At 37.9% G+C, this 26,646-nt stretch overlaps 1 pseudogene; it reads left to right on the top strand.

Annotated features, from left to right (window-relative positions):
* On the top strand, nt 1–24,877 carry LOC134473565 (probable RNA-binding protein 18; annotated as a pseudogene).
* The last annotated feature ends 1,769 nt before the right edge of the window (nt 24,878–26,646 follow it).

The following is a 26,646-nucleotide window of genomic DNA, read 5'->3' as shown; positions in this document are numbered from 1 at the left end:
ATGGAGCTGGTACTGCAGTTGACTCTGGTTCCAAAATGGGTGATGGATCTGTTTCTGGTATAGAGGCTGCTGCTGCAGCTGATTCTCCCTCTCCAGTAGGACCTGGCACTGGGGTTGGTGCCATACCTGCAAGAAAAATGTGCTCAACACCACTGACTTGTTCTGAACCATTCCCTGCCTGCCAGAAATATCTTCCATCCCTGATTCCAAAACATGATCTTCTCAGACTGTGGTCCACCAACTCAGGGTCCTGAGGCTCATGTATGGGCCTGGCCTGACCCAGCCAGAAGCCTCATCCTCATGTGCTTTGATGGACCCATCCCAGCCCTCCTCACCCTCAGTCTTGGCTCTCATGGTCTCCATGTTATCCAGCTCTGCAGTAGAAGGAACGCACGGTGCTCCAGGCCTGAGCTAGGCATGTGCAGCTGTACTTACTCCACCATCTTCTTGTGGCACAGGAAGCCTGGTGGCTGCTGAAACTGGTCTGAATACTTTTCAAGCCATGTGCCCAAGATGGTAGAGATGGCACTGAGGTCAGATGGGTGTGCAGTGTCAGAAAACCAAACAAACATTACAGAGAACCTCCCCTGGAGGGACTCCAGATCGGCTACTCTACTGCTTCAGAGAAAACCATAAACTGCTGTATGGAACTTGAGGGGACCCTGCTCAATGTAAAGTAAACTGGTCAACAGTGTTTGCTCCAACCCATGACTCTGCTGACATCTCAACCTGCAGTCCATGTTATTAGGTTGTGTCTATCTCTAAGACACATATGAAGTGGTCTTGTCTTCCTATCCACACTTCTATTGAGAGGTGCGGCTACCTCTTACAGTCACCAAGTCCCCTAAAAACTACTAGCAAAGTAGCAAGGCTGTGACAAGCATGCTGCTTCCCAAACAGCCAGTGTGTCCCAGTGAGGGATGGGGTGGACACACACAGCTGGAATGGGCTCTAGTGGGCAAGGAGCTTCACAGGGCGTGGCTCAAATCTCTGGGCCCCCTTATGTTCCCTGGTCTAGGACCCCACCCACAGCTCTCATATCCTGCTCCTACAAGGGAAGCCTCTGAGTTCTACCCACCAGCAGGAAAAACAAATAAGGGAGCTGGTGTTTATCCCCTTTCCTATCACAGCTTCCAAATTCCCTACTCTGGACACAGGCCCCTTCCCTCTTGAATCAAAGCCCACTGACTTTTTCGCTTGATTCAGACACCTGCCATTCTTACTGGAGCAATGGAGGCTTTGGCTATATGTAGATGCCATGAGACTATCACATCTGTAACCGGTATGATAAAACGGCACTTTAAATATGAGAGTTACTCCTAGAGACAAATGGCTTCTCCAGATTTCTACAAGCTTAAGACTTGACTGGAACTCCCTCTTTTCCTTAGTCCAGGCTAAAGCAGAGAATATGTAGACACACGAAGTCAAGAAGGCCAAGTCCCATTCATGTCCAAAAGGGAGTGAGGTATTTGAAGGTGTCTGGAAGCCATAAGCAAGCCTAAAGGGGTGTCTTCTTTCTTTGTCATGCCTTCTCCCTTCTCTACCTAGCTGTGACCCTGCACACGTGGACACTGTGAGTTGGTCATCTGAGGCCAAGATAGCACCTCTGTCTCAATGAAGGAAGGTTTAAATTAAATCTTTCTACTTTTACCCAAAATAAATGGCTTCCTTTGATTTTTCCAGGAATGAGTAAATGAACCTCAGCAGATTGGCCGGGGAGGTGGGTAATGCACCTACCCCAAGTTTTTATGGCTTCTTGGGTTACTGGCTGCTCTGACATAGAAATAAAGCCTAGGAGAGAATCAATTTTCCTTAGGCTTGAATTGGGCTAAGTACCCAGAAACATGCCTATGTTGCTTCATATCTATGTGTGCTATGAATGAACCCAACCATCTAATTCCCTAATATCTCCTTTGAACCCAAGACCCAGTCTCCCCACAGCACCCGGCACCCAGATTTTTCTCTGTCTGAATCTAAGAGAAGAATTTCCCACATGGAGTCCAGGGTCTCTGATACAGATGGGAAACTTGCTCTGCTCTTTCAAGTAAGTGAGGGTCAGTATTGAGTGCTTCTCCATGTTGATGAAAGGAGAATGTCACACACAGCTAGACTGTGCCACTGGATATCCTGTGTGTACAACCAAGCCTCGGACAGACATTTGCAGGCTCCTTTGGTCCGGATCCCACCTATTAGCGTCCCAATTTGCACATAGCAAATTGGGTCCCTGAGTAAGGCAAGGTATTCCCAAGACCCACCCAAATGGTGCTGAGCTGTCCTGGCCTGTAAGATGATGCACAAACCTTTTCAATAGATGATCTAGCACCTGATCCGTGGTGCCAAATCCTTGGTAGTTTTGCAAAAACTTTTGTAGGAACAAGGGGTTCCCTTGTAGCATGGATGACAAAGATGTTTGTACATTGTCTCCCTTATATCTGTCTTCTGAAGCTCAAGGCAAGCTGGGATATCCACTGTCTGACCTGACTTCTGTTCACCCTGTAGGGAGGTTAATGTTGAAACAATAGCTGTATTAATCACTTGTCTATCTTTAGAACCAATACTCAACAGGACTTAAAAGGCAGAGAGGCTTATTTGGGATCATGGTTTTGGATAATTTAGTTCATGGTTGACTCCAAGGCAGAAACACTATGATTCAAACAAATGGCAGAGAAAAGCTGCTCAGCTCTTGCAGCCAAAAGAAAAGGGGCAGAGAGAAAGGGAGAGACTGGGACAAAATACATCCTCCCCAGTCACACCAACAGTGACCCACCTGCTCCAATCAGGCCCCAAATCCTAACAAGATATTCAGCTATGGAGTCATCAGTTCATTAGTCCATTGATGAGTATATGATCCACACTGTCAAATCACATCCGAAAGCCCCACTGCTAAATACATGAGACATCTGAGAATATTTTACACCTAAAAAACAACCTTAGAAAACTTCCAAATGAAAAGAGACATTATGGCAGCCATTGTTATCTCCCTATTGTCTGGTCTTGAAGTCCTAAAATGCTTTCATCATCCTGTTCTGATTAATTTAGTTCAGTATGTATTCACTGTGTGAGAAGATGTAGATAACTATTTGGAAGAATACAAGAGACAATATGACAGACCATGAAGATCTCCAGGGGTCTTGCTTTGAATTCTGTGTTTCTTAAATTGTTTCCTTAAGATCTGTCTTGTTCTGTTTAATTTTACCCTCTTTAAAATAAAAAATAAAAAAAGAAAACCTTCAAATGACTCTGCTATATAATAATGTGAGAACACTACAGACTATGCCTATACACAAACATACACATACCAGTACTCATACACTTACACACACACAGGGAGGGGCTGGATACACAAAAAAGAGATTAGAGCAGTGTGCTGGCCTTTGCTGTCCTGTCTTTGGCTACTGTGAGCCCTACTTTGTCCCTTCTGAGAAAATGGCCACAGGCTTCGAAAGAGCCGGGGAACCCTGGTTCTCCAGGCATGGCTGAGTCATCCCCAGTGAGATCTCCTGGAGCCAAAGCCTTGGGAAGTTGGGAAGCAGCAAGAAAACATCCTCACATGTCCTTTGTCTCCAGACAAGTGAGCAAGCTTCAGTTAGTTAAGTTACGTGGCACTTGGCAACAAGGTTCAGAATTTGATCATCAAGGAAGTGAGGTCATCTCCTGGGGTCTCCTTAACTGAACTTTTCTTTTTACTGGACTTCAAACAGTCCCTGGGCTGCTGACTGCTCCAAACCTACACCAGATACACAACCAGACACATGCAGTGACACAAAAACACCTGACCCACACTCTCCACGAAGACCAAAGTTTAGCTGTCAACCCAGGAAATAGGTGGAACCTGCCTCCCTTAACTCATGGTAAGACATTATGGTTTAGGGCTAGAAGTAAGGGTTCAGTGTTGTTGTGATGGTCAAAGTTTGTTTTAGGGTTAGGATTTAGATTTAGGATTTATAATTAATGTTCAGAGTTCAAGAAAGGGCTATGATTTAAGGGGTAGGGGTTGGTTCCTGCTTTTCAGCTATTTTTTTATGGTTAAGGTTAGGTTTGGAGTTAGAGTTCAATTTCTGTTTTATTATTGGATTAATTGAAAAGGCTACAAATGATTTAGTGCTAAGGCTTTGGTTAGAATATAGTTGCATTTAGAAGTTAAAACTTACGCTGACAGTTTTGTTTGGATATTTGGAGATGTTAGAGTTAGGGGTTAAGGATTAGAATTACTTTTATAGCTAGCTATATTGATAATAAAGTTAGAAGTCTAACTAAATTTGAAAACATTTAAGATATTTGGCTTTCAACAGTTCTTTGTGATTTCTAATATTTAACTATCCCACTTACACCTTGAACCATAAAAATGTCTAAAAGCACTCATATGCACACCACCATTTTTCTGTTTTCTCACAAGTAGAGACCAGGTTTGCTGGGTCAGCATCAAGGAGTTAAATCAGGCAACGCAACCTAATCACACAAAGTCATTCTTAGATGTTGTTCAGTTACAAGCTTAACTAGGGTCTGTGTAACATGAATTTTTATTTTCTGTATAGTGAGCAGTTTTTCAGAGAGTAACCCAAGACATCACTACTGCATAAGAACAAAATATATAGTGACGTTTACATGTACATGTTATTACTTCAATAGAAATATGTTAAAGTAGCTCTTATCTTGACTTATGTATTAGTTTGAATCATTTAGTTTTGCCCAAATGCTGTTACTTAAAATCAGGGTTAAGGGCTGGGGATTTAGCTCAGTAGCTTCAGCACTTACTTGGTAAACACAAGATTGTGAATTCAATCCCGGGTACCAAAAAAGAAAAAGCAGGATGAATAAGGAGGATCAAATAAAACCGCCTAACTGTTTGAGTAAATAAATAAGCACATGTTTGAAATTGTGTCACCCTGTCCTAAAATAAAGCTGTATCTTAGAGTAGTTTTGTAAGTCCTTAAAACCTGAACAAAGTACAGAGATTTCTCCTGTAGCCACTACCTAGTTTCCTATTTTGTTAATATCTAGCCCTAACCCTAATGCTAAGTCAAGGTGCTTTAGTAGCAAGAAAGAGAAAACTAGCTTAACTGGATGTGATACTTATTTATGTATTTTGAACAATAACATAGAACAGTGTGAGCTGTAGTGCAAAATGCCCAAACACTCGTGTGCAAGTCAAGCAATGAAGCACAGTAAATTGCAAGCTCCAGAAACAAATGCAATTGCATTCCCGCAGCCGTGCTGAGACAGCTGCTTATCAGGATGTAGGGATGGTGCAGGCTTCTTTGCACACCCCAATACAGCAGACAAGCCACAGCGCACTGAGAAGCAGAGCCCCTCAAGCCTCCTGCTCCAATCTAGCTAGGACCAACTCAGTGGGCTGGATGTTTGCATGTTTATCACATTTGGCACATATTCTGTTAAACCTATATTCTAGGAAAATCTACTTGCTCTTAAAACCACACATGACTTACAAGGGAAAGAAATTTTTGCCATAAAAAATTTTAGTTCAGCAACTTCTGTATTAAGAAGTGCAGAAAAAATTGTGATCTTCTGTATAAATAAGTGCTTCATTGACCTTTCGTTATAACAAAATGCTACAGCGATATTGTAACATGGTATTGTTATTCCCAGCTTAACAGAGAAACTGAGGTCTACAGAGGCAAGATAATGTCATTTCTGAAGTACATAATAAACATCTTACTTGAGAGCCAGTGCACTGGACCTAAAGAATGTCAGTGACTATTGTACAGAATATTTCTTATGAATTCAAAAGATAGATAAATCATGAAGGAAGATACACTGGGTTGTCTCATTGAAGCACTGGAACACCCACCTTATTCATCTGTATTCTTTCTGTGTTAGATCAAGGTTAGTAAAGCCTCCTTTTGCAAGGCCAACTCCCCTTAGGGCAAGAAACAACAAGGGCATGAGTTGCCTCAGGACAGCAAAGGACTCCTTTTCCACCATGTGCAGGCTCCAACCAGCAACATCTCCCAGAGATCTGGCAACTTTCTAGGTCTCATTCATTTATCTACAAACCGAATGCTTAGGTCCAGACACAGGACTAGATCAAGTCTACATACACAAGACAAGCAGATACTAGAGAGAATGCATGTCAACTTTTAAAGTGAACTGTAGCAGGAAGCATGTCAAAAACTCTAAAGTCATTTGGTTTATTAAGGTACATGCCATATAAGAAAATATGGCACGTTATAAATGGTGAACAAAAGTCAAGAATAAATCATGGCAAGATGAAAATGCCACAGTATAAAAATTAAAATCATGAGACAGTCATATTTTCAAGGAAATGAAGTGGAAAAGTGAGTCACATGTGGTGGTGCACACCAGTAATCCCGGCACTCTAGGATGAGGCAGGAGGATCACTGGTGCATGCTAAGCTTGGGCAACTTAGCAAGATCTTATCTCAAAATGAAAAATTAAATTAAATTTAAAATAAAATAAAAGTATGTAACTTGGTAAAAAGGCTCTGGGCCCAATATCCAGCAGAGAAGAAAGAAAAAGAAAAGAAAGAGAGAGAGAGAGAGAGAGAGAGAGAGAGAGAGAGAGAGAGAGAGAGAAGGAAAGAGGGAACCAAGGAAAGAGAAAAGGGAAATTTTCAGTTCCATTTGTACTCTGGTTCCTACATTTTCTCATCTCTGGTGATGAGCATGTCCTTTATTACAAAAAAGAACCAAATGCAGCCTACGAGATGCACTCAGTGGCACCCAGACAGCCATGTGTCTGTCTTGAAGGTAATTCACTCTGAAAACATACGGGGAATGAGTGTGAATGATTTTCCCATGATCTTTCCCTCTAGCGGGAAGAATAGATCTTGTTAATCCAAACACAAAGGCAAGTAACAGTATGAAACCTCAGCTATGAGAAAGCAAAAAACCAGGAGAATATATAGAAGACCCAGAAAGGAACGCTAGGCTCCCATCTAAGTAGGTTCCTGTAGATGCAAAGACAACCTTGTAGCGATCATTACTGGCATCCTCCATCTTCTGGATTTCACAGGTGCCATGATCAAGCATAAGAAGCCTGAATTATTTCTGGCAATGAAGCGCTTGTATGGCTTTCCAAATAAGATGAGGCACAATGGCTGATGAGGCTTTGCAATACAGCTTTTCCAAAATTGGTAAACTATAATAGAGTAACAAGATAGCAGGTGCAGTTATCAGGTGTGGTATTTACCAAAAGGGTATCCAGAGCAGCCTTGAGCAGGAAAAGTCCAATGTTGAGCCCATTCGGAATCCATATCCTGACATTATGGCACTATGTGGCTATGTCCTATGAGAGCACTGAGGTATCTTGGGGACGCAGGAAACTGGCACTTATAGAAACAGCTCCCTTGTCCTGGTGGTTTTGAGCATCACGCTATTATGATGACACATGGACAGTATGCACATGGGATAAGTATGTCTCCATGCATTGTCCTTATGACAGATTTACCTAAATTCCTATTTTGCAAATGATTATTGCTAATCTTTCCTTTTTTTCTAAGTCTCTGAACATCCAGACGTAACCACTATCCATGAAACATCTGTAATTTCTGAACTATTCCTATCCCAGGAAAATAAACAACTATATATACTACTTAAAGTTGTGCCTATTGGGAAGACATACCACCTTATTGCCCTTCAGGATCACCCTAGTGGGACTGATTCTACAACAATGTGGTCATTCTCTCTCAGGTGATACCAATATTCCATCCGAACTATCTGTAAATCAGACCTGGTATTTTCTCCTTAGTTCATCATAGGAATCTTCCCATGGAACCTACACAGCAAGGAAAGCAGTTGTGTCCATAACAGGATTACACACTATTGAAGATACTAAAATTGGAGTTAGGCAGGGGTGGAGTCAGGAAGTAATGGCCAACACTTAGGAAACATGTCAGGAATGAGGTAGGGTTTTACTTAATGTTCCTGTTCTATAAGACAGAACCCAAGTAAGTCAATTCACCCAGGTCACCCAACTAGCTAATGTGAGATTGTGAAGTTCAGCAATCTTACTCCTGAGTAGTCTAAACCTCTATTCATAACCCTTCAAGCCCTTAGCAATTAGAAATTGAAAAGAAAACAAAGTGGTGTTGTGTGCTTGAAACCCTAGATCTCAGGAATCAGAGGTGGGAGGATCACTGGATCCTAGGAATTCAAGACCAGCTAGCGCAATAAAGAAAGCAATCTCGAAAAAAGAAGAAAATGAAAAAGCAGATCATTGATAGAATGGCAACAATCTATTGGAGGCTACTAAAGTCCTTTTATCGCCATCTGCTGTTGGTCCAAGGCTGGCTGTAGTAAATACCTAACCCTCATAGCTCATGGGATTTTCACCAGTTTACTGAAATATGCAAAATTTGTTTTTAATTTTAAAGAGAAAAAACACAGAAAAGAAAAACAAAAAAACAAGATGCATGCAGACAACTATGCTATGTTCTTCTCTGCCTCTGAATCATTTTTTCAAACAAAAATTTAGGTTATTATGCTCATTTAAACAAAAATGGTTGTGCTAAGTAGATGAATAAATAGAAAAGGAGTGAAAATTAGATAATGAAGCCAACATGGGCCGCTCTGGCTTTGGGATCAGAAGACACTGTGCTAGCATTCATCCTCTGCACTTGAATATTGGTAACAGATTCTGTGCTTCCTTCTAACACAGTTTGCTGCCTGGTAGGAGCTGCTATAACTGAAAAGGTAAAAAAGATCCTTAAAAGATAAGGCTGGACTACAATGTAAGCCTCACTAGGACTGAGGCCTGACTAAGCCCCAGGAAGACTTTGTGACACTGGAACCAAGCCATTCAAAAGCAGGCAGGAGATCAGTTCCCAGGCTGCAAGAAAAATGTCCAGAGCAGAAGACACTGACTCAACTATTCTTTTCTTTGAAATACAACCGGCACTTTAATGCCTAGCATGCTCAAATTTTAGCCATTCATACCTATTGTTTAAATAAACACATGCTCTCCCATGTGAGCACACAAGATAGTGATAGAGAAGTCACACATCAAGTTCCGAAGGGAATTCTATCCAGCCTCTTGATGCAGAAGCAGTGTCTTCAGAAGCTGAATATTTCTGGGGGAAAAAGAATCCAGGCATGGTATTGTAAGCTTGTAATCTCAGCAATCTGGCAAGCTGGGGCAGGAGGATCACATGTATCAGACCCACCCAGACAACCAAAGGACTTCATCAGAGAAAATCAGTTAAAAATACAGGTAATACAAGTAAAGGTAGAGACATATGATTTTGATGCCAAAATCAGTCTGAACTAAGACACTTGTAGATCAAGCAAAACATAGACACGGGCATCACAGAACAGCAACCCAGCTTACAGGGCTGCCTTTGGCACTGCTGCCTGCATTCTGAACAAGATTCACTGTACTGTGACATCTCCAAGAAACAGAAGGATTGCAAAAGTGTGGCTAACAAGCCAAATAGGCAGATTTGAGACATAGGCCCCTTGCCTCTTATGGCTTCCTCCAAAGAGAGGACACAGCAGTCTAGGAGCAAATCTTGCACACCCTGCTCCCTCCCCAAAAGGTCACCAGCTTTTTTTTTTTAGTTCATGCACCCTAGCTAATGAAATCCCTAGTGACATGTCTAAAGACCATAGCAGAGATGACCCTTCCTGCCCTGTATTAATGATAGGGATGCAGACATAAAGGATTTAAACAGCTATGACACTCCCCATGTGGTAGAGAGGACTGAAGCAGACTTAGAAGTCTTGGGCTGCCTCTGAAGCACTGGCAGAAGCAGTGAGTCACTAAGGGACCAAGCATCAGCTTGGTGACAGCATGGTACCAGCATGGGGAGCAAAGATACTGAGCACAACAGCAAATCCCTCCCAAACTGCAACCAGTAGCTTGAGAGAATTAGAGCACCTTGTACTCTGCCACAGAAACAAGTGCCAGGTTGACACTCCCCCAGCAGCAGAGGAGATCAAAATGGGGCCAGCTGTCTCTCCAGTGATGGCAGTGGCATATGGCACAGTGCACCCAACCCACCCCACCCTTCCCTGCAACACGCAGCACTGGAAAACAGAAATGCATCAGAAGAAGTGGAACTGCAAAGGCTGGTCCAGCCCGGAGGAATCAACTATGCACACTGGTAGCAGCTTCAAGCTGCCTCTGTCTGAGGGCATCACAGCACCTTAGAGAGAGATACAGAGGCAAACAGGTATTTTAGACTTTTATGTCTTTACCTTTTTTCTCATCTATTTCTCTTCTTTCTCTCTTTCCTCAACTATATTTCTGGATTTTGTGATATTTTCATGTGAGTGAACATGAAACTAGTCTGTTTGTGTGTGTGTGTGTGTGTGTGTGTGTGTGTGTGTGTGTGTGTGTGTGTGTTGTTTGAGACGGGGTCTTGCTATGCAGTTCAGGCTGGTTTTGAGCTCACTTTGTATCCCAGGCTGGTCTCGAACTCGCCATGATACTCCCACCTCAGCCTCCCGAGTGCTGCATTTACAGGCGTGAGCCCCCACTCCAGGCTTGAAACTAGTCTTTCTAATCTGCTTTGATAATACTGTGCTTTCTCCTTCATTCCCTGTCTCCTGCCCCTTTCTCCTGTTTCCCAAACACTGAATGATCATCATTTTTCCTCAGCATTCTGCCATGTTTCTCTTCATTTCTCTCTGTTTTATCCCCTATCCTCTTAAGTTGGTCTACCATAGTCTAAGGGAAATTCATTGCATAAAAGTTCTTTGTTTATGTTGAATTTTGTTATATAAGTGTAGATCTTGTCCCTTAGGCGTCCTTGATGCTATTGTTATTCTTAGTTGTACTATATTAGCCAGAATGTCATACCTGTTGTGCTCAATTCTTCCCCCTTGCATGACAACACTGTGCCTGTCTGGAGTCATAAGCATCACCAGAGTCCAATACCAATGGACTGGATGCTAAACCAAATACAAAGCAACAACTCAACCTTAATAAACTGGGAAGGTAGGTCTTGGCACAGACACAAAGAACAAGAACCACCTACACATAGAACACATCTCTGAGGAATAGATATTCTGCTTAGGAAAGCCTCAACATGCATGACAAAGCTATCTCTCTAAGAAACTTACAAACAACAACACAGAAAACAAAATAAAATCATATAAAATGACAAGACACAGAAACAAAATGCAACTTGAGACCTCCACCCCACAAAGTTAAAATTCAGGGCAAAGAGGAAGTCAGAAGCCACCACCTGAATTCTCTGGAATGACAGCAGCAGAGGTTAAAAAAAAATGCATGATACTATAGAGGAAATCAGAGAAGAAATAACCTCGCAGGTTAAAAAAAACAAATAACAACAATAAAGATGTACCTGCTCAAAAAACATAAAACATAGAATTTTTAAACAGGATAGAAACAAAATAAAACGATGGAAACTATGAACACCTTTTATGGGAAAGAAATAGAATCCATGAAACAGATTAAAACTGATATTTGTGAGGTTAAATTTTTCATCAAAAGTTTACAAAACTGACTGAATGAAAATGAAGACAGACTATCAGATTTAGAAGACAAAATCCGAGTTACTTATCACAAAACAAAAGATCTCTTAAAAATATCAAGAAACTATGAAAAAACAAGTCAACAGTTGCAAGATGGTGCAAAGAAGAACAACATAAGAATGATCAAAGTCAATCAAAAAGCAGGAGTCAGCACAAATAACAAAAAAATAAACTGGTCATAGAAGTTATGGCCAAAAAAGTTTCCAATATTAAAAAAATAGACATACAGATAATTGAGAAATATAGAACTTCATTAATCATGATGAAAATTAATATAATATAATATAATAATTAAGATTCTAATATATATTATATAACTAATATATAATTATAACTAATATAATAATCAAGATTCAGAAATTCTGAACAAGAACAGAATATTAAATTTGTTAGAGAAAAAGAAACCAATCAACTATAAAGGAAAACCTATAGGAATCACAGCAGATGGGGCTGGGGATGTAGCTCAGTGGCATAAGCACCTGCCTGGAGAACGAGGTCATGATTTTGATCCCTGGTACAAAAAAAAAGGATCACAGCAGACTTCTCCACACAAAGCCTTAAGTGAAGGAGAACTTGAAGTATTTCAAGTCCCATAGGAAAGCAACTTGCAACTCAGATGCATGTACCCTGCAAAAGTATCTTTCAAAATCAATGGAGAAATAAGATAATTTGTGTCAAAGAACAACTGAAGACATTTATTACACAAAACCAGCCCTCCAAAATATTCTGAAGGATATTTTAGAAAGAGATAAAGAAAAAAAACCACAACTCTGAAAACACCAACAGAAAAGTGCAAGCAAGCATTAAATAGAGGTGAAAGCCAGAGAAACAAAAGGAAAATAAAATGAAAAGGATGTCAATATAAATGAGTTAAAACATCAATGTAAATGGTCCCAATTCACTAATCAAAAGAAACAGACTACCAGAATGGGTCAAGAAGCAATATCCAACAATATTTGGCATGCAAGAAACACACTTAACTCAAAAAGTAATTCATAGACTGAAACTAAAAAGCTTGAAAACAATATTTCATGTAATGGGAACCTGGGGAAAAAAGCAGTGGTAGCTATTCTATTTGAAGAGAATGTGAAATTTAAGCCAAGACTAATCAACAGACACAGAATAGGCCACTAAATACTTTTTAAGGGAAAACTCCAAGATGAGGAGTCAGCACCACTCGCCGACCTGTGGTAGAGAAAACAAAGAACACATCAGCAAACAAACCCAGTTTGGGAAGCAGGAGCTTCCCAGTTTACATGCATGGAGCTCTGCCTGACTGGGACAGCCAGACCCCAGCCCCTTCCAGTGCACAGGCTGGAAAACAAAAATTACCGTCCCATAAGCCTCCCCTCCCCTGCTGTAAGCAACCAGCTTGTTTAGAAAAACACAGGCTGTGATGATAGCTATGGAGGTAAAATGCAATTACATGCCTGTGGTGCTTTGGTGTTTCACTAACATTGCAGGTCTATGGCCAGTGGTCTGATCAATGGTTCAGAGGACAGCAGTACAGTGTGGCATCTAAGGGAAATCTTCTGAGGGTTGTAACCATTCTTGACTCCCTATGGTCTTGTTTGGAACTTCTGTATCATTTCCATTGTTTTATTGGATTGCGTTTTGTACTTTTTTGTTTTGTTTGATTATGTCAAATCTAATAGCAGGCATAGCTATTTCACAGATAGCAAGATACATTGTGGTAGCAATTTTGGATTTACTATTGTCTTGTTTTGAAATCCTTTATTGCATTCATTTTCTTGTTTTTATTGTTTCTATTCTATTCTGTTCTGTTTGATTTTTACTATGTCTGAAGTTATTTGCAGCTATTTTGAAGACATCAAAAAGCATTAGGGTAGTTATTGATTTCATAATGTTTTAGGCCTGTATCTCTTACACTGGTAGGTTTTGATTGAATTTATTCTCCTTTATCCTCTTTAAAATGAAAATAAACTCAAAAATGAAGAGACGACACTGATAAATATAAATACACATGCACCCAACTGTGTAAAACAAATATTAACAGACATGAAGAATCAAATAAACACTACCACTATCACAAACACACAAGTCAACCAAACAAAAAAATTAACAAAGAAATACCATAAGTGACCAAGCTTGTGAACAAATGATCATAGTAGATACCTCAGTGTTCTACCTCTCGATATAGGAATATGCATTCTTCTCAGCTGCACGTAGGATGTAATCCAAAGTAGACCACATACTACCCTACAGAAAATGCTTGAGTAAATGAAAAGAAACTGAAAGCACCCTGTGCATATTATCAGACTATAGTGTGATGATATTGGAAATAAATAGCAAAAGAAAACACAAAAGCTCCATAAACATGTGGAAATTAAATAACACACTTGTGAACAACCAATGAGCCACAGATGAAAATGAAGAAGTTAATCATTATCTATAATTAAATGCTAGTGCCAGTGCAACATACTGAAACATACAGGACGTAATGAAAGCACTCCTAAGGGGAAAATACAATAGTTAATTCTCATATCAGGAAAACAAAATCAGTTCAAATAAAAAACCTAATATTGAACTTCAAACTTCTGAAAAAAGAAGTGAGAACCAAAGCTCTTACAGGGGAGGAAATTATAAACGTCAGATCAGAAATTAATGCAAATGTGACTAAGAAAATGCTACAAGAAATGAATTTAAGTGTTGGTTCTTTGAAAGTTTAAATAAAAACTGAGAAATCTTTGGCCAACCTTATCACAAAAAAGAAAGAGAAGACTCAAATTCATGCATCACTAAGAATGAAAAGGGTGACAACACAGCAGATCCTGCAGAAATCCAGAAGATCATCGATATGCATTTTGAGGACCTTTATTCTAATAATGGAAAAAAAAGAAGAAATGGACAGATTCGTAGGTGCATATGAATTCGTAGGTGAATATGAAGCTGAGTCTAGAAGATGTAAAAATTCTAAATAATGCAATGAAAATTGAAGAATTATAAAACTAACAACAAACTAAGCCTAGGTCCTGTGGACTTACTGCTGAATTCTACAAGAAATTTAGAGATTTAATGCCACTGATTCTCAAACTCTTTCATCCAATTGAACCACAAGTAGTACCCCCAAATTAATTCATGGAGGCAAATATCACCCAAGACCAAAAGCAGATAAGGACCCACCCAGAAAGTACAACTACAGGAAAAATGCCCTACTGAATAAAGGGCAAAAATCCTCAACAAAATACTGGCAAACAGAATTCATCGAATAATCAAGAAGATTATACAGCATCGCCAAGTAGGATTCATCCAGGAGATGCAGAGATGGTTGAACATATGCAAACCAATAAATGTAATATACCATATGAACAACGTCAAAGATAAAAATCAAATGATCATCTCAATAGATGCATAAAAAGCACTTGGTGAAGTCCAACACCCAGTTGTGATTTAAAAAAAAACTACAGAAAATTGGAATAGATGGTCTTTGTCTCAATCTATAAAATCCATCTATGACAAACCAATAGTCAACATCATACTAATTGGGAAAAATAAGAAAGCTTTCACTCTAAAATCAGGAACAAAAAAGGACTTCCATTATCATGACTCCTATTCAGTATTGGCCAGAACAATTAGACAAGACAAAATATAAAAGGAATAAAGATAGGAAAAATAGTTAAATAATTGTCATTTGCAGATGACATGACATTCTACATAGATGACCCACAAAACTCGAACAAAAGCCTTCTAGATTTGAAAATCAAATTCAGTAGTATATCTGGATACAAAGTCAACACTGAAAAATCAAAATCATTCCATTACACAAATGACAAACTCACTGAGGGAGAAATTAGGAAAATAGCATCTTTCACGATAACTTATCAAAAAAAAAAGAAGTACTTAGGAGTCAATCTAACAAAGTAAGTAAGAGATCTTTATGTTGGAAACAATACTCTGAAGAATGAGCGCAAAGATGATATCAGAAAATATAAAGACATTCCTTGTTTCTATCAGCATGCATTAAAATAAAATCAACATTGATTACAGCTCAAAATATTGAACCAGAAACACAAAATCTGTTGGAAGATACAATAGGTACAACTCTTTAAGATACAGGTGTAGGCAAAAGTGATATATGCACACTCCTGTTTATAGCAGCACAGTTTATAATAGCTAAATTTTGGAAACAACCTAAATGCAATCAGCTGATGAAAAGGACAAGGAAGATGTGGGCTTTTATATAATGGAATACTACTCAGCCACAAACATTTATAATTAAATGAAAGATCTTGAGACCATTCTCTTAAGTGAAATAAATCAGCCAAATGTGCAAATATTGCAGTCCCTCAGGTATGAGAAAATGAAAGTATAAATAAGTTTCTAGATGTATAATATATATTTAAAATAGGAAGACATTTTAATGAGAAGCAATTTTAATGAGAACATGCAGGAACTGAAAGCAAAACCTTACCAATTGCAATCAGGTAAAATTTCAATTCTGAAGTAATAACCCTGTAAGTCTAAAAGTCTCACAGATAATTTTAAAATCATCTTTCAGTGGGAGTGAAGGAAGCTAAGTTCCCCTTCTCCTCACTCCCCCAGCACTGTGATCAACCAGCTGATTTAGAAGAACTGTATTGTTGGATTGACTTTGAAAGTCTAAAGTCAGACAACTATTTAGAGGACAACAATATGCTATACAGTAACTATTGTAGATTTCTTACCGTCTTATGACTTTTTCCTTTTGTTTCACTGCTGTTTTATCCCCTTTAAAATCAAATTTTAAAAAATCATCTTCATCAATTTGGATTATATAAAAAATAACAAATTTGACCTCCTTAGATGTTATGCTGACATTTATACATATTACTACCTATTTGCAGTGAGGACATTTTTTAAGCTACTTCAAGTATTTTTCAAACAAAGCAAAACCAAAAAAATGCTTATATATATGATTAGTATTTATTTTTCCAACACATCTATGTATCTTCTTCGATCTCCAGAGTTTAACATAATAATGAATAAGCACCACTTACTGTAGTTTTTTGGTTGTTGATTTTGTTGTTGTTGTCATTTCATTTTTTATACTGGAAATCAAACTCACCATCTTGTGCTTACCAAGTAGGTGTTATGCCACTGAGCTATATCTCTAGTCCTACTGCAGTTTTTCATGTGAATTAATTGTAAGAAGGTAAAATCATATATTTTATATTTAAGTAGAAGTTGGTAAGATACTAAATTATTGCCATAATCAATTTTACAAACAGTTTGTGGAAACAACCAGAAAAGTTCATTCACTTATACAAGTTCCTGCAAGCTTGCTGTACTTTTTATTTTATTTCTTGTGAAAATACAAGCTTTATAAACCCTTCTAGTCCTTGAGCCAAAAATTATTTTTAATTAATTTTGTGAAAATTAAAAGATGATAATTTTCCTATTCTATTCGAATTAATGCCTAATGCTTTTATATTTTTTTTAATTTTGAAAGTAGTAAAGTGCACCAGCACAAGACAGATTCAAGTCAGCTGAGACCGTGTAGTGAAATTGGTACATAACTTCACAGCAGATTACCAGAGTGACAGTAATAGGTATCACGTATATTTCATTATCTTAACAATAGTTGTTGTTTCAAACATGTATATCAAAATAAAATGAAATACAGAACATTATAGAACTTATCAAAATGCAATATTGAATAAAGCTGTACCATTAATCAGAATAAAACAAAACAGCAATAAAGTTATTTGCCTTCAAAGAGATGGTAGAAGGAAAATCCCCCTTATTTGCTATGGTCAACTTCCCAAGAGATGCTCAGATTTCTGGTTCCCATTGGCTAACGGGGAGACAGGGGATGGGGTTAGGGGAAGAGGCATGTCTGATTCTAGGCCGTGCACCAGTAGGTGCACTATTGCTTAGCAGGGAGACAAGCTGCTTGCTTGGTTTCCCAGCGTCCTAAGTTCCAGCATGGTGCAGATCTCAGGAGACACTAGGGGTTCTCCCCCTGGAAGGGCCACAGTCTCAGAAGAAATTTTCAAAAGGAAAAGGACCTAAGGAGGTAAAGGGGAAAGGAAATAAGGGGAAAATGAGAAAAGAAAAATAAAATGGAAACAGCTTTTTAATAAGAAGGATAAGAGGGGATGCAGGGAGGGCAGTAGAATGGGAAAAAAGAGAAATGAATGTATATCATGTACAAGACCAAATTGCTAATGATGAATAGTATCATTATGTATACCTAAATTATACCAATAAACTTAATTTTTAAAAATCAATAGGCATCAATACAATTGTAATGGAGTACCTCAATACTCCACTATCACAAATAGAACACTAGACAAAAAAATCAGTAAAGTAATATCAATATTGAACCAAACCCTTGAACAAATGGCCTTAAGAGAGAGTCACTGTGCATTTCACCTAACAACAAAATACACATTCTTCTCAGCAGCACATGGGACTTTCTCCAAAATATACCATGTGCTCGCCAATAAACAGTATTTAAATATATGCAAACAATTCAAAATTAAACCAAGCATAACATAAGGTGATAGTGTGATGAAACTAGAAATCAATGGCAAACAAGCCACCATAATTGTACACACAGATGGAAATTAAACAACTCCTGAATAAAGAATGAGTCATAGATAAAATTAAGGAAAAAATCACAACATTTCTTTTTCTTTTTTCCCTTTTTTCTTTTTCTAATTTTAAAGATAAAAGAGAAATAATCAAAAAATCAAAAAACAAACAAATCAGAAAAAAGCAACAAAAGCAAAATGACGAAAACAAAGAATAGCTATACAGGTTTGAAAAACAAGATGATACAAATTTGACAACGTTATATTGTTATTTTGCATATTGTTATATTCAAAGTAGTTGCTCAGTTGCCAGATACAGGAATAAAACAAAACAGTAAAACTGAAGAAAACATTGGATTTCAAAAACAAGAGAGAAGTAAATCCCCCACAATTGCTATAATACATATTATTGTCCTCAAATAGATGCTCACACTACCAGCAAAGTCAGTCAAACAATATAAATATTAAACTACTTTTTCTTACCTCAGTTACAATGATTGCAGCCTGACTTCCTCCAAATCAGCCCACCTCTTGTGGGTGTTGTGGGGGAGGGGGTTGGTTTTCTTGTCTCCCTGCTGGAACACTGGATGACTCACAGTAAGGCATGGTTTGGCTTCTTGATTCTCTTTGCATTCCCCATGATGGCTGCTCTTGGCTCATGGGAAGATGCAGTTGGGCTTCTTGGTTCTCTTCTCATTCCTCTATGGCATTTGCTCCTGGCTCATGGGAAGAGATGGTTTTTGACAACTTGTGCAATCAAACTATAAAGCCAGTATGACATACTGGAGCCCATAGGACACAGTAAAAGCAGTCCTGAGAGGAAAGTTTATAGCAGTGGATGCTCACATCATAAAAATAGGAGCTCAAGTAAATGACCTAATAATGCATCTCACTGCCCTAAAGAAAAGGACAATCCAAATCGAAAGTTAGTACAAGGAAGTAATTTATAAAGACCAGAACAGAAATTGATGAAATACAAATTTTAAAAAGTACAAAGAGACTGATGGAGAAGATTGGGGATTGATAGATATCAGGGGAGAGAGCCTCGCTGAGAAAAACAACTCAGATGTTAGAATTTAACACCTTGGAATAGACCAGATGAAAGGAGGGGATTCTCATGACCCAAGAACAAACTGAGGAAAAGAAAGAAAGAAAGAAAGAAAGAAAGAAAGAAAGAAAGAAAGAAAGAAAGAAAGAAAGAGGAAAAACGTGGACAAAAGCTGGAACCAGACACACTCTCACTGGAGTCAGTCCCGCACTGTGCTGGGTGCACCTTGGAGTCAGACAACTCACAGTCACAATGAAGTCATGGTAGTGGTGATATTGGTGGTTGTTGAGCCCACAGGCCTTGGTGGGAGGATGCAGTACAAGAAAGATTAGAACCAACATGGAGAGCTGTGCTAACTCATGATGAGTGCTAGGAATTTGGTCCCATGATGGGAGTGATCAGCTAGATGACCTATTGGAGTTGGGCAGGTTGGGCCTGAACATGGAACCACAGTGGCATCAGTCAGCGACTCCTGACCCAAAGAGGAATAGTGGGCTCTCCTTGGGCTGGGTCATGTCCCTGGTCAGGACACAATAGCCAGGGATGAAATTGTCCCAAACTTGGGACATCCCCACAGCACAGGCTACTGTGCTGAAGGCACTCACTGGTTGACTGGCTCAGAGGAGAAGGGCCAGCCCACATCATCCCTGCATGCACCTCAGAGATCAACAGTAAACTGGAGAGGGCAGCAATCCCCTAGCCAGCACGCTTCAGAAAAACCATAAGCAATATAGAAAGGGCCTGAGAACTCCACCATACACATGTCTGAAAGAAACCAGAAACATGACAAGAGAAAGAAACAAGAAAAAGCCTTGAGCCCCTGACTCAAGTAAAATAGTCCAGAAGAGGTAAATACAGAAGAGCTTGAGGGCAGCAAACATGCAATATCAGACACATCAGTGGACATAAAGAAATGCCTTCGTAACCCATAGACGAACTTAAAACTGAAAATATGATTCAAGTGAAGTAATATATGAACAGATTAATAAAAGAAATGCTAAGCACCTCTCTAGAATACACAGATGGAAGAATGGAGGAATCCAGAAAAAGGAGAGAAACCTTTGATGAAGAATATAAACAAAATCTAGAATACATGAAACAGATTTAAAGAGATTGTTATGAAATTAAAAACTCCATTGAAAGCTGGCAAAATTGCTTGACAGAAACTAAAGTTAGACTTTCAGAACTTGAAGACAGATTTTCAATGGGAAAGGAAAGATCTTTTAAAAATAACAAGGAACCAGGAAGTAACTTAAGAATAAATAATGTGAGGAAAGAAGCAGGAGTAACCACAAATGAAATACAAAGGCTATTCACAGAAATAATTAAGGAAAACCTCCCAAGCATAGGAAAAGGAAATGATATTCAGATATATGAGGCATACAGAACTCCAGCTAGCTACAACCAAAACAGATTTTCATGACAGACAAAAACTATCAAATCAAGAAGAGATTGGAATGAAGTATTCCAAGCCCTGAAAGAAAATAACCTCCAACCCAGACTGATGTACCCTGAAAAATTGTCTCTCAAAATTGGTGGAGAAACAAGATGTTTCCATGACAAAGAAGAACGTTTGGAGTTCTTAACCACCAATCCAACCCTACAAAAATATTGAAGGACATTCTAGAGAGAGAGAAAAATCGCCAGGATTCCAACAACAGTGGCAGAGAGGCCTCAAAGAATGGGATAGTCAGTGGAATGAAGGAGAAAACTGGACACCCAACAGCAGAAAGATAGCATAGCAGAGAGGAGGCAGAGAAAAGTGCCTATAATCTCTAACACAGATGGTCTTGATACACTAACAAGAAGAAACACAGGCAGAGTAGATCAGAACATAGGGTCCATCAAGATGCTCTGAATAGGAAATACAATCGAGCTGAAAGAGGGTAATTTAACCAAAAGTCAAAGATGAGAAAACAATGCTCTATGTGATAGGGAACCAGAGAGAAATAGGGACAGCTCATCCAGCAGCTGCAGATAGGTTGGAAAGTCATGACACTTTTGTGCAGTGGAGAAATACTCAGCTATAAGGAAGGAAAACCTTGAGACTTTAGTAGGCAAAGGAATACAGCTCAAGATCAAGCTCAGGGGTAAAAAGGTTTAGAACCACTTAGGTAGAGAGCAAGATGCCCCCTAATCTAAAAACTAAAGGAGTTAGTGGGACCCAAAATGTACAAAGCACCCTGAGAAAGGGAAATGGGAAGAGTTGTCTAAAAATTAAGGCAGAGGACATTGTTAATAGTGTATCAGGATTTAAAAGCCACATTAGTCTTATCACTCTGTTTAGTTTGGTTTCATTCTGTTATAGTCTGTCTACTCATACTAGATTTGAGGGCACATTCAGCTATCCAATAAATAGCAGGATATACTACGGTAACTATCCTTAATTCCTTATTAACTTAACCTGAAGCCCTGTATTGCTTACACTCTTACTATGACTGATCTTATTTGAATCTGGATTGTTAGATTGCTGTTTTGTCTTCGCTGATTTTATTCAAATTTTATATGCATGATAGTATCAATCTAAGACCAGAGGCAACTATATGAAGAAAATAACAAGAGACATCATAGTACCTACTGTACATCACCTAGTATTGTGGTTTTATATGTCTTTTTCATTTCTTGTTTTTCTACGAATTTGTTTTGTTGTCTTGTTTTGATTTGTTTTTCCCTCTAATATAGAAAAGATAAATATACTTGTAGAGATTCATGCATATGTAGAACTTCTAAACAGTTTACGAGAATAGATTATATAATGCATGATGTAATGAATGGATACTCTGAAGAAAAAGGGACACTAAGATTCCCAGTGCTAATTCTGTAGCATTATGATATAAAATCTAGCAATACTATTATTCTCTGTCCAGAGTGATATTAATCTGTTTTCTTTTGTTTAATTTCAAGATACATAAAAGTATGGACAGCTATTTTGAAGAGAATAAGAGACGGTATGGCAATCAATGGTGAATTCCCTATTCTCTGATCTTCAAGACCAAAAATGCCTTCATCATCCTGTTCTGATCAGTTTAGCACTATTTTGTTTGGGATGAACTCACTGTTGTGAAGATATGGACAACTATTTGGAAAAAAACAAGAGACAATACAATAGACAGTGAAAATCAACAGTGGTCTTGCTTTGAATCTGTGTTTCTTAAGTTGTTTTCTTGTGATCTGTTTTGTTCTGTTTTCTCATGTGTCATTTTACCCTCCTTAAATTTACAAAATAAAAATAAAACAGTACAAAGAATCAATAAGTCAAAGTTTTGGCTCCTTAAAAGAATTTTGAAATATGCAAATCCTTGAACAGTCTTTTCAAAATAAGAAAAGACCCAAATCTATGCCTTTAGAAGTGAAAAAGACAGTATCACAACACGTTCTACCAAAATCCAGAAGACCACAGGTAATTACTTTGATGACCGGTACTCTAATAAAATAGAAAATCCATAACAAATGGGTAGATTCTTAGATAAACATATATCTAGATATATATGAATCAAGATGTTATAAAAATTCTAATTAACCCAATATCAGTCAATGATATTGAAAATTAATAAGAAAGTCTAAGATCCTGGTGAATTCACTGCCAAGTTCTACAGGAACTTCGGAGAGGATTTAAGGCCAGTACTCTTCAAACTCTTCCATGAAATTGAAAAAGAAGTAGTACTCTAAAAGTCATTCCTGGAAGCAAGTATTACTCTAATTCCAAAGCCAGAAAAGGAACCAACAAAAATGTGAATTACTGGCCCATCTCTTTAATGAACATGGAAACAAAAATCCTCAATAAGATACTAGCAAACAGAATGCAACAAATCATCAAAAAGATCATCATGAAAAGGTAGCGTTCATTCCAGAGATGTAGAGAGATTCTCCAAATGCAAATTAAAAATGTAATATACCACATAAACAGAAACAAGGCCAAAATCACATCATCATCCCACTAGATACAGAGAAACCATTTAACAAAACCCAACAGCCATTAATGTTTTTTTTTTTTCATTGTAAGGGAAATATATACAGAAAAACTTTATTTCAGTCTGATAAAAGCCATTTTTATTTAAGCAATGGCCAACTTCATATTAAATGGATAAAAGCTTAAAGTTTTTCCTCTAATATAAGGAATAATGCAAAGATATCTGCTATCACCATTCCTGTTCAATATAGTTCTCAAAAAATTGGCCAGAGAAATTAGAGAAAAGACAGAAATGAGATACGGATAGGAAAAGAATTTAAAGTATCACTTTTTGCAGATGACATGGTCCTCTACATAGATGATCCCAAAATTTCCACTCCACTATCATTAATAATCAAATTCAGTAGCATATAAGATATAAAGTTAACACTCAAAAACTAATAACATTTCTGTACACCAATAATTAACATCCTGAGAGAGAAATTAGGGAAACAATACTTTCACAAAAGTTCCAAGAATGATTAAATACGTCCAAATTAACCTAAAACCTTTACAATGAAAACTAATATAAAGGAGATCAGAGAGATCATCAAAAAATAGAAATATGATCTGTTTCTTGTAGGCAGAAACAATATAGTCAAAATGACCATATTGCCAAGTCTATTACACAGACTTACTACAATCCCAGTCAAAGCACTAACAGCATTCTTTACAAAACTACAGAGAACAATCCTAAAATACATCTAAAACCAAAAAAGACATAGAAATGCAAAAGCAATTCTATGCAACAAGAGTAAGCCAGGTGGTGTCACAATTATGGACTTCAAATCATACTAAGAAGCTACAATGATAAAAACAACATGATACAGAAAAATAAGACAAGTGGATGGGTAGAACAGAATAGAGGATGCAGAAACAGCACCAAACACACTCAATTACCTGGTCTTTAACAACAGAGTCAAAAACTTATGGAGAAAAGAACAGTCTCTTTAATTAATAGTGCTGGAAAAACTGTATATCCATATGCAGAAGGTTGTACCTAGACCTATATCTCTTACCATGCACTAAACTAAAGTCAAAATGGATTAAAAATGTAAAAATGAAAACAGAAACACTTAACCTGTTTGAAGATAAAATAGATTAAACTGTTAAAGACAAAGGCAACAAATCTCTGAACAGAACCCCAGTTGCAGAAGAAATAATAGCAAGACATCACAGGCAGCCTGGAAGCTGGCAGAGTTGAGGCAGACACTTCTAGCTGTCCTTCAGATTCGCATGTCAGAACCTGCTTTGAGGGCATGAGAAGAGGGCATCACTCTGAGGCTACGAGTTTTTTGTAGAGACGGGTGGAAGCAGAACCCAAAACTCTTCCCCTGGAGAATGCATCCACCATTTCAGAAGGTTCTCTATCGTAAGGACACCAACTATGGATTGGCAATGTGGACCCCCAAATCACAGAATACTAACTCCTCCAGCTCCTCCAGAAGTTTAGGAAGATGCAGCAATATGACTTCCTCTTCCGCCAAGTCAGGTGTCTTGGAAGAACAGCCTCAAGGTTACTGCTTCATTAACTGAAACTAAGCAGGAAGCACAGCAAGCCATTCAGTGTTTCAATGGCAAACTGGCACTAAGAAGCTTGTGATACGAGGGCTCCATGCTCAGATAAAGAGGTAGGATCCTAATAAGAATGGTAGCATTATTCCAATCAGTCTCGAGCCATCTTCAAGCACTGAGCCTACGCAGTCTAACCTAAGTGGCACTGCAAAGATGAAAGCCATTGAAGCAAAGCTGAAAATGATGGCACAAAATTGTGATGTGAAATACCCAGCAGCGCCTGTTTATTCCTACTTTAAACCACCAGATAAGAAAGACTCCCCCTTATTCTAGAACAGCGTGGAAATCTTGAGGATGATGGTTGTTAATTACTGCAAGAGCAAAACCAAATTGATCTCTACGCCTGATCTCTTCTGCCTTCATAATTTGAAGGTGTGAATGATACTATCCATCAGAACACAATCACATGTTAGTTTGGTAACATAATGTTTTTGGATGTTCTTATGAATGTAACTTCTCTGAACTATGTGTGGAATTGAGCAGCATCCAGAATAAATAGAATTGTGTCCAAAATTGTGTTTAGAACACTAAGTTGCTCTAGTTGGCTGATCTGTTTGAATCTGAAACTCCAGAAATGTTACATAATGTGCCAGATAGAAAGGCAAATGTAAAAAATGTTATTATTTAAATCACAAAGCTGACTGATTGACATCTATTTTTTTAAAAAAATATATGTAACATATTTTTGCACATGTCTTTTACAACATCAAGAGAAAGAGACAGAGAGGGGAGTGAAATATTTCTAATTTTGTTTAGAACTGCTGATGGAGAATATACTATGGAACTCCCTTCAACTGAACTAAAAACTAGATTTCTTGGAAAAAAAAGAGAGCTGAGGAAATGTAGTAATCTGCTTCTAAATTATGCTTATTGTTTCGAAATCCCAAATAGGAAAACATAGTGCATGTCTTAAACATGTTTGTGTCAAATAACTGTAGAATCATTTTGTATTTTATATGACAACAGTTCTATTTGTCAATTTGAACTTTTATTCTATAGTGATTGACTTTTAAAAATCTAAATAATCTTGCATTCTATAATAACCAAATGTTATATACTAACACAAGGCTTTTTAAAAGTTTTTTTTTTATTTTAAAGAGATTAAGACAAAAAAGGACATAACAAAGCAGATCAGATCAGAACAATGCAAGTAACACAGCATTTTACCACGAGACAACCCATAATTAACAGTAACTACCATAAAGTCTTTCTTTGAAATAGTTGAGCATAGCTTCTTATACGATAGTATCAAACATAACAAAACAATATAAAACCATTCGAGAGAATGAAAGCATTACAGGGCTTTCAGAACCAAATAGCAGAGAAGGAACAATGGCTGCTATATTATCTCATTTTCCATAGAAATTTGTTAATACTATCACACATAATAATATCCAATAAGATATAACAGGATAGAAGCAAAGGCATCAGAAAAACAAAAGCATACTAGGACTTCAGAGTAAGATGATACTAAATCAGCACTGGCTGTTCTACTGTCTTGTTTTCTTTAAAATAGTTGTTCATACTATCACAGATAATAAAATCAAACAAACTAGAGTAAAACCATTCCAACTAATGGATGCAGACATTATAACGCTTCAGAGCAATGTAATGGGAAAACATGATCACTATAAATTCTTAAGTACTCTTACCATTTCTTATAGTAGGGAAACTATACAGTATTTATACATATGAGTTTCATTTGTTTTGCTTATGAGTATGGTCTCAAGTTGTGTCCATTTATTTATAAATATATCAGTGTGATCATTCTTTTTAGCTGAGGAGTACTCCATTGTATAAAATTACCACAGCATTTTTATCCATTCCTCAGTTGATTGGACACATAGGTTGTTTCCAAGATCTGTTGTTACAAATTGTGCTGCTACAAACATGGGTACACATACATCACTGTTGGATGATGTTTTCAGTTTTTCCTGGGAATATGCCTAGAGGTTTAGTAGCTGGAACAAATGGGGCTTCAAATTCCAGCTTTTTGGGAAATCTCCAGTCTGCCCTCCACAATGGCTGTACCAGTGTACACCCCCACCAACAGTGGAGGAG

The sequence above is a fragment of the Cavia porcellus genome, unplaced genomic scaffold (genome assembly GCF_034190915.1).
Source record: "Cavia porcellus strain 051 isolate PalLab524CR breed Dunkin Hartley unplaced genomic scaffold, mCavPor4.1 scaffold_27, whole genome shotgun sequence".
NCBI classification, from domain to species: Eukaryota; Metazoa; Chordata; class Mammalia; order Rodentia; family Caviidae; genus Cavia; species Cavia porcellus.
Note: the sequence above shows the minus strand (reverse complement) of the source record. Positions and strands in the feature narration are given on the sequence as shown.